Source organism: Cynara cardunculus (genome assembly GCF_001531365.2).
Source record: "Cynara cardunculus var. scolymus isolate 2C chromosome LG 6, CcrdV1, whole genome shotgun sequence".
Classification (NCBI taxonomy): Eukaryota; Viridiplantae; Streptophyta; class Magnoliopsida; order Asterales; family Asteraceae; genus Cynara; species Cynara cardunculus.
Window position 1 is genome coordinate 12,744,078 of NC_037533.1, and position 10,132 is coordinate 12,754,209.

The 10,132-nt window shown below is 35.7% G+C and overlaps 1 long non-coding RNA gene across 1 annotated transcript; it reads right to left on the bottom strand.

The window, feature by feature from the left end:
* Positions 1–8,757: 8,757 nt before the first annotated feature.
* On the bottom strand, positions 8,758–9,376 carry LOC112514424. Its single transcript, XR_003069408.1, has 3 exons — positions 9,303–9,376; positions 9,106–9,161; positions 8,758–8,984 (listed from the first exon to the last, which is right to left on the bottom strand). It is a non-coding gene; the product is annotated as an uncharacterized LOC112514424 (long non-coding RNA).
* Positions 9,377–10,132: the final 756 nt, after the last annotated feature.

The window sequence follows — 10,132 nt, forward strand, 5'->3', positions numbered from 1 at the left end:
TTAGAAAGTCGTATCAGAACCTGAGTTTAAGGGATTTAGGTATTCAACAGCATGAACCTAGACTTCAACTGTTTTATTGCATGTTAAGGGTCCCGAACATAGTTAGCACCATTAGAAATAAATATGATGAATTGAAAGAACAGTGTGTAAGGTAAATTTTAATTACATCTGGCCAGTGTAATTTTGAATTTACAGGTACACATTTGAACTTGAATACTTCATTATATTTGGGAATATGAATACGTGATTATTAACACTAAAATCTGGAGATGTCTAGCCGAACTAGAAGATCTGAAAGAACGGCTCGTCCAGAGTCTGAAGAAAGGGAAGAATCACCTGTTAATCTTTCGACTGGCACATCCAGAATTAGAGGTCGGGGAAGAACAAGGGGACGAGGCAGAAGAAGAAGTCAGTCTCAAGGAATGGGTCGTACTGAAATTCATTCTGAACATGAAGAATCCCATTCTAGGAATGTTCAGGAGAGATCGGTGCCACACCCCGAATATGTAACCAGGAACATGTTGGCATAAGAAATAGGGAAGTTGCGGGAAACTCTGACTTCTATCATGRGGGTACCAGCCAGGGTAGAAACAGAAAGAGTAGAAGTTCATCCCTTGGTACCGGTTACTCACAATAAGGAGGGAGATATCAAAATGTTTTTGGCATGCAAGCCACCAACATTTTCTGGGGAGAGGGATCCAGTAAAAGCTATGTGCTGGATCAAGGAAATGGAATCTGTGTTCAACACCATTAGGTGTCCTGAAACAGATAAAGTTCGATTTGCTGTTTCAGTCCTGAAATCAAATGCTTTGTTCTGGTGAGAAGTTGAATCATCGGCCAGAACGGATGTTTTACAAACATTGTCTTGGACAGAATTTGTAGACCGATTCAAGAATCAGTTTTGTCCTAAAACTGCAGTAAGACAAATGGAAGAAGATTTCTTGAAGCTGAAACAGGGAAATGGAACGGTTCGGGAGTATACTGAAAAATTTATTGAATACTCTCGATATGCCGAACACTATGTTTCAACATAATCCAGGAAGATAGAAAGGTACATTTGTGGTTTAAAACCCTCAATCAGAGAGTTTGTTATTGCTATGAACCCCAATACCTTTTCGTTGATGGTAGATGCGGCTGAAGTGACCGAACGAAATAAGAATCGGCAACCAGAAGGAAAAGTTGTAGAGAAAAGAAAGTGGGAGGGGCCTTCATCAAATTTCGAGGGCCGAAAACTGTAAGATATGATAACAAACCTAAGCAGAAGGTTGGTGAGAAAGTTTGCACACAATGCCGACAGGTACATCAGGGTGAGTGTAAGACAGACCCAAGAAAGTGTTATAAGTGTGATGAAGCAGGCCATCTGTCCAGAAGTTGCCCGGCTAATCGAAGATGCTTTAATTGCAATTCTCCGGATCATATTCGACCGAATTGTCCATTGTTGGGAACTCCACAACTGACAATCGGGAGTAATGCGTCGGGTAATCAAGGAACACCTACTGTGAACAGAGGATGGCAAGGAGGGGCACGGGGAAGGTCCTTTCAAATGACAAAGAACGAGGCAGAAACATCACCAGATGTAGTAACAGGTACCTTCCTTCTGAATTCAATACTTGCTAAGGTGTTATTTGATTTTGGTGCAAACTTTTCGTTTGTATCACCATCATTTGCTCAAATTGCATGCTTGAATTCTGTGCTACTCGATGACAAATTAGTAGTTGATATTGCTAATAGTCAGGAAACTGTTACTAGTATGTTCCAAATCTATATTATTGTTATTGAGGGCTACGAACTACCGATTCGGTTATTCCCTATGCCGATGAAAGAATTTGATGTGGTGGTGTGTATGGACTGGTTGGCGAAGTATCAGGCTAGTATTGTTTGTAATCAGAAAATGATTAAAATTACTCTACGAAATCAAGGAACCGTTGTTATTTATGGTGATCGTCATAATCACCATACTAGTATTTTGACCGTGATAAAAGCTCAGAAAAGTATTCAGAAGAAGTGTCAAGGATATTTAGCGTACGTAATTGATATGAAGAAAGAGAAAAGAAAAGAGGGATCGACTCCAATTGTTAATGAATATCCGGAAGTCTTTCCGGAGGGCTTATTTGGATTACCACCAGACAGAGTCATTGAATTCCGAATTGATCTTATACCAGGGGCTGCACCAGTAGCAAAGGCACCTTACCAGTTAGCTCCATCCGAGTTGAAGGAATTGGTTGAACAGTTAAAAGATTTAACTGATAAAGGATTTATTAGACCCAGTACTTCACCTTGGGGTGCTCCGGTCTTATTTGTCAAAAAGAAAGATGGGTCTATGTGAATGTGTATAAACTATCATGAACTGAACAAATTAACAATCAAGAACAAATATCCTTTGCCAAGGATTAATGATTTATGTGACCAATTGGTGGGAGCAAGTTATTTTTCCAAATTTTATTTAAGATCAGGATATCATCAGCTCAAAGTCAGAGAAGAAGACGTTGTTGCAACAGCTTTTCGGACTAGGTACGGGCATCATGAATTTTTAGTTATGCCATTCGGCTTAACTAATGCGCCCACAGCCTTTATGGATTTGATGAATATGATATGTGAGGAATATCTTGATAAATTCATTATTGTATTTATCGATGATATTCTTATATATTCTAAGACCGAAGAGGAACACGCAGAGCATCTTCGTCTAATTCTGGAATTACTGAAAAGAGAAAAGTTGTCCCTTAACCAAGCCACTGCCTACGAGTCGCCGGCTCATTCCAACAGGCATCTATTATTGAATTCACCCRACCCGACAGTACCCGTTTGGGAACCGCTCTACCACTGAGCTACTGAGGAACAACGGGAGATTCGATCTCATATTCTCGCGGATACAAAACATTCAATTAAAAAAATTAACCAATAGCCCCGTAACTTCGGGACGAAATTCTTTTGAGAGGTGGATAATGTGATAACAGTATCTTGGTTATCACCTAAGTTAATGAATACGTGATTATTTGTTGTATATGATTACGTGACAGCATGATAAATTGATATATTTGATCATGATAGTATGTGAAATTATGTGCATAATGTAGATGCATGTATGAGATTATGTGTATATGTGGGTGCATATGTATGCATGATATATATATATACACACACACACATGCATGATATATGAATGCATGGGTTGTGTGTATGTGTGGACAACCTTTCCTTTTAGGGAAAGGGTAAAAAAGGAGGGTGAGGCCTCCAATCACTTCTCTTGCCAATTTCAAAACTCTGAGAGTAAATTTTTTTAAAGAAGYGTTGACCAGTTTACTTGTTGATTGAATTTTTGAAGACTGGTTTCAAAATAATTTCTAAGGTGAGTGGTTTATACTGCTTTTAAGTTCTTCATAATTGTATAATTGATTGTATAGCCTTTCATCTGAGTTGAAAGATAAAACATTGAGGTGTTATCCGGATTAGACTTAAACCGGCCAAGAGTAATGCGGTTTAGTCTTAAACCGGACAAGGGTTGGGCTATTTAAGCCCTAAACCGGATAAGACTTGAGCAGGCTATAGATAAATCGCCTGGTGAAGTTGTCCGGATGGACGTTTAGTCTTAAACCGGACAATGAATGAGCAATTTATGAATATTGAGTTTATGTTATATATTTTGAATGGAGAAGTAGGAATATGACTAAGTAGTGATCGGTTTACTTAAATCGGATGATGTTGAATAGTGTTGTCCGGATTTGTTATCCGGACAAGGTTATATTTCGAGTCAAGTGATAAATTGGGCAATTTGTGGAAGTGTTGTCCGAATTTGTTATCCGGACAAGGTTGACCGGATTATTTATTTTGTCAAAATATGATTCTTTTTGAAACAATAAATGAGAATTTTGACAAAATTGAATTGGTACTGATAATAATTCCATTGACTGCAGTCTATTTTATATGGAATTGTTTTATGAAATATTTTGATGAGGAAATAAGGGTGGCATATCAAGGAGAGGTGTACCATGGGATAAGGGTGGCATATCAAGGAGAGATGTACATTTGGATATAAGGGTGACATTTGTATATGTGTATTTCATAATATAACTCTTACTATTATATCCCTTAAGACTACTGTGGTTTGGAATCTTTATTTATGTGATTTAAAGATTTAGAATCAGGGTTCTTAATGGAAATCATAGTCTGGATGTTATAGAAGAGGAGATAACAGGTTTAGCCTGAAACTTTGATTGAACCTTATTTGATTCAAGAGGTTTAAAAGTGGCATTCTGTTAATTGACTAGTGTAAACCTGTTTGGTTTTGATGTATTAATTGCAAGCAGACTATTTGGCTTAAAAAGGGAAAGGTATTGATACCATGTTCTTACTTATTCACATATTTGTGGCATATATGAAAAGTTGTTTTATTTAATAGTTTTGGTGATTTTCACCCTGCAATGACATAAATAGGGTAACTCACTAGAACTTTCGGTCTAACCCTCGTTTGTGATTTAAATATGTATTGCAGGAAGTGCTGAATGTAAGAGAAAAGGAAAAATGTGATAATTTCTCTATATGTTTACCTGCATGAAGAATGAATGATGATATGTATAGTTTTGGTAGATGAATGTGGAATAGTACAAGAATTTATATTTTGAATTTTTGGACCATGTATTTTATACTGGTAGATTCTTGTATTAAGGGACCAATATGGGGTTTAAACATGTATTTCTTATACTAGTTGTGTACCCGCGCAATGCAGCGGGAGCCGTGAATTTTAACGATTTTGAAGTTCCACTGGTTTTATTAGAGAAGATTTAACGATGATACAAGTTACATTTGGTCTTTACATATTAATACAATTTGAATAAATAAGAGTTATGGTTCCAATTACAGTCTATCGATAAAAAAATCTAATATATTTAAAATCCAACATATTTAAACGACTCCACAAATGTGTTTTATTTACACCAAGAACAAAGAATCAAGAGATCGAGAGCGAGATCCAGAGTTGTAAAGCAATTGAACGGGATATGAATGAAAGAACTTTTGATAACTTATGGTAAATATCAGTTTGAATCTCACATTGTGAGATGCGGAGAAGACATAGAGGTATGAAAGGGTGAAGACATGAGTGAAAAATGTCAAAAGTATCTTGAAATCATGAAAAGAAAAAGTAATAACTTGCATTGATAACTTGTACTATATGTTATTTTAATTGTAGATTATAAGATTTTTTAAGACCGAATACATAAAATAGTAGTACTTAATGCATTATGAGTTGTTTTTAAGACTTTGTGCATAAATGTATAGTACTTTGTGTATTAAAAATTGTTTTTAAGATTTTTGATAAATCTGGTTTATAAGGTGGTATATATATATATATATATATATATATATGGTTATTAAAACGTTCCTCACTTTTTCATTTTTTGGTATTTTCCTAAAACATTACTTTATATTCATAATATGGTATATKAGTGAWGARAACCACYTAAAAGTAAACTCCAARAACATCAACACCACATATATGTTGTTTCTCTTTTATATACGACATTTTTTCATTCTTTTTTACCTGTCAATTGATGCTTCCAAACCAACAAAACAATGTTCTTTTGGTACGGTTGTAAATCACTAAAAAATGGGCTAACGGGGATAATCAATAAACTTCATTCAATCAGCATAAGTAAATATATTGGTTCGGTCATTTTCTCGAACTCAAAAGATAGATCGATCGACTCACGAGTCGTTTTTTTTTTAGTTTGGTTACCTTGTCAACCAAAAAACCATGTTTTTATGCAGCTTCATGCCAACTTACCAATCAAACTTTAATTTGGAAAACTGAAAACCAAGGATAGAAAAAAGTCAACACGTCCGCCATAACAATGAACAAAACCCGAAGTAGAAAAAACAAAGCTTTTTCAGTTTGAGTAACCAAAAACACGCTATTGTTTGATCACTTCTTCGGTTTAATTATTCAATTTCGGTTAGTGTGCATGTCGTCACGATAAATCTTTTGTTTCATATATCAACCTTCGCTACATATACAAGTGCGACAGTCGAATTTGGAGAGACCTTAAATATGTACAAAATCAAGGGAAGTCTTGAATGGTAAATACACCAGCAATGCGGCAAAAAAAAAAAAAAAAGGGAAACAAAACGAACACTTTAAGCTTATGCTGATACTGTTCTGGTTATGCACAATCGTCGATTTTTTGATCTGAAACAGGAAGGAAAGGAGATGGGGGTGCCGTGATCATGATGCTCTGGATGAATGCTATCATCTGCAAATCAACAAATTTCAACTTCTTTAATCCTTACAATGGAACGTGCTAAGAGGCTGTTTAGTGTTTATTTGTAGCTTAATAAGGTTTATGGTTTGGACAGCTTATTTGTTAACCCATAAAGGAGTGTTCCTTTACGGCTTAATTGTTAAGACATTAAGCCATAATGACTATATAGAATAATCCAGGATCAGTTGTTCTCGTTAAGCGAACTCAAACAAATTAATACCAAAACTGTCCTAGAAATAATCCAACACCTCTTTCTTTGCCTCCCTCAAATTCAATGGTCTCCCATCCAAAGTCCAGACTGACAACTTTACCCGTACAAAACTTAATGGGAAAAAAAGTAAACAGCCCATCCTCATTCTTTGAGTGTGAACGTATGGAGAGTGGTTGCATTTTGTGCCACGTAGAAAAACTATGATTTTTATAACCCAAAACTATATATTTTATAACATAAGCACTCAATGCTACAAAGAAGCATGAAAACTTCCAGAGTGCTCAATGATTTTGTGAGAACAATTAGATATGAATAAAACAAAACTGCTGTCTCCATAATGCTTAAGTAAAAAATAAATACACGTAGCTATCAAAAGCAACATGAATGATATTTTACCCCCACGAATAAATATAGTCGAAGCCCTTGAATTTGCACAATCCTTAATATAAAGCATCCAATCTTTTGTGGTACCAAATGCCTTCTCTCTTACCAAACCAACCTGTCCATNAATATAAAGCATCCAATCTTTTGTGGTACCAAATGCCTTCTCTCTTACCAAACCAACCTGTCCATAATGAAGATAACTATATTACATTAGGATGCACAACCAATGTCAAATGTTTMAGTAAAAGTCATATCACATACTACAACATGAAATCAAATGTCATAGAGCATAATGTCCAACACTATTTTCAGCAAGTAAATTTGTATCTGGTGGGGAGAAGTGTTTGGTTAACTACAAGTGTTTCAAATGGACGAGTTACCAAATCTGCTATGAAACTACCARSCTGCATATTGCAATTAGAAGCTCAATATTGTATTCTAGTAAACAATAGTTTGCATAACTAAGAMCTGTACTCATAACTTTGCATGTAAATCATAAGCAAGTTAAAGTGGACTTCCTGGCCAACGATACAGCCTAAAGAAAATCGGGGAAAGTTGAGTATGAACTATGAAGAGCACCATGATTCAAGACACCAAATAAAATATTATAACAAAATTGTTGAGAAGAAAGTACCTCCTGGGTTTTTTTGGAGAACTTTTAAATAGTATGGATGGAATTTGTTTGATGGGATTAAGAACGGGAATATCCCATGGGCTCGGTCTTGTTCCACAAGTACTGCCTCCCATTCTTGATGATGAACTTTACTATCTCGTCAACTAACCGTTTCATGTTAGAGGGAGGATCTAGGAGCATGTTCTCGATCTTGGGAATAGGAGGAAGAGAAGAAGCCCTCAACTTATATGGAACAGCAGAGAGTGAACCCAAGGACTCGCCTTTTCTCATGTTGCTAGTTTGTCCAGTTCTCATGCTGTTTAAAACTGCAAGAGATGGACATAGAGAGAGAGAAGGTAATATAGATTTTTTTCACAAGAGGTAAAAAGACAAAAGAGTCCATTTGTTCAGTTCATAAACAGTAGACCACAACATGTCAATGTCTATATGGGTCTATACGTACATACTACTAAAGTCTGCTTACTGTTTACTGTTGATTACCTACGAAATACAGCAGCAACAACAGCAATAGGGTGTCTCTTGATCTGGAGTCAAACCTAAAGTCAACATCATCAAGAGGACCCTGTGTGCCTTCTCGACCTTCTTCATCGTACAAAAGTTCTGAATCAAAGCATTGAAAGAATAAAACATCTGGCTTTACCCCATTCGTTTGCATATTCTTCATCAAAGCCTTTGCTTTAAAAACATCACCAATAATACATAATGAAAAGATCAGGATATTATATGTTATAGCATTCGGATGAACACCCCAATCAACCATCCCGTTTAAACAATCAAGAGCGTCATCAATTTGATGGGTCCTACAAAGACAAAATATAGAGCCTCATACATTTCATATATCTAAACCTTAACAAGAGTGCTTTTATAAAGCATACAAGCGACCTAGTTTTAGATAATCCACCAATTATCATCATCATATCAATCACCAAACTGTCCTAAATTCTCATCACATTGTCTGGACTCTGGTGTACATTTTGGCTCAAGTGTTGCAAATGATAAGCCTTAAAACATGAGCTCAAGTGCTAACCTGTGCCCAGGTGTTAAAATTGCATAGACCTATTTAAATATGTATCTTCTTCAATCAATTCATAGTTAGAATCCTCCAAATGAGCTAGAATAGATGCAACCTATTTGCTTTGTGTCTAAGAACATATTGACAACATATGAGAAAGTTTTCAAAGTTCACAAAGCTTGATTGTTAAAAGAAGAAACCAAGGGCAAAACTAAGATGCCTATAGAAAACATTTTACCAAATATTTGAGCAAGGAATGAAAGGCAGATATAATACAAACTCGGATCACAAATCTACAACCAAGAACAACATTCAATTTTGCAAGTATAAAACATCTAGATAACTCAAGTGTCACAAAATAACGGGGACAATCGAAATTAACAATCTTAACAGAAAAAAGTAAAATATTGTACACCCAAACATAAAAACAACTACTTTACCTGCACTGAAGCACTGTAGCAGCCTATAGGCTTCTCAGATTCCAAACTGTAGAAACAAAATGTAATAAGATAATCTATTCTGTTTAATAGCAGCATTGAGAAACATTGAAAAAAAACCAAACAACGTGAATAATATCAATATCAGTCTACCAAAAAGGTCAAAATACCCTAAATCAACTGAATTTCCCTTAGATTCAGCAAGTCCGGGTGTCGATTCCACTTCCTGCATCAAGTTGCAAAATAAGCATATGATCCTACGTTAGTTCCAAGAAATTCAAAATTATCAACCAGATTGTATAAACTCACAAAAAACCATAGACGATTGAGTCTTTAATCATCTATAATAAGAGGATAAAAGGGAAACCTGGTGGAATTGGCCAGTGAGGAAAGGTGTGTCGATATTCCATAGAGGGGTAGATGGGCATACAGAAGATACTAAATCGAGATCAAAAATCAAGGGTTAGGGTTTTCGTACGGTACCTCAAGCTCAAATCAAATTCGAATAGAAGAAGCTTGCTATGGGAATGTGATTGAGAGAAAGAGGGGGATCAATGAACACGGTTTTATGTAGGTATCTTTTGTTTCCATCGGTTTCTTGAATAAAGCACGAAATACAGAAACCTCTGAGTGATGATGTTGTTTACGATAAAGAAAAGYTGAATCTTTTTATCAGGTGAGAGCTGTAATARGGAAKGAAGAAACAAGAAGGAAGAAAGAATGGTTTGAAGTTACTAAATGGGTGGAAGAAAGCTGTAAAAAGGGTTACAGATTGAAATGAAAAATCTAGGTTTTTGGANGGACGGAGGAATTCGTTCAACTCGGGAGTGGGAATTCATATTGTTGATGGTCAAATTCTGTGAAGAAGAAAGGGAAAGGGTTTGGTCACATATACAGAAGAAGAAGAAAGAAAGTTATTTTAGATGTCTGAGGAGAGAATTGATGGTCAAATTCTGTGAAGAAGAAAGGGTTTGGTCGCATATACAAAAGAAGAAAAGAAAGCTCAAATTGGTTACCTTACATGTCTGAGCAGAGAAAACACAATTGACAGAATTAGTATTTGGTGTTGTAGGAAACTATTGCATAAGGAGTTTGTACATTGTGTATAATAATTTGTAATTAAGAGTTTTTTTGAAAATCATGCATAAAATTATTGTAACATATGCTTTAGGAGTTGTATTTAAGACTTTGTCTTAA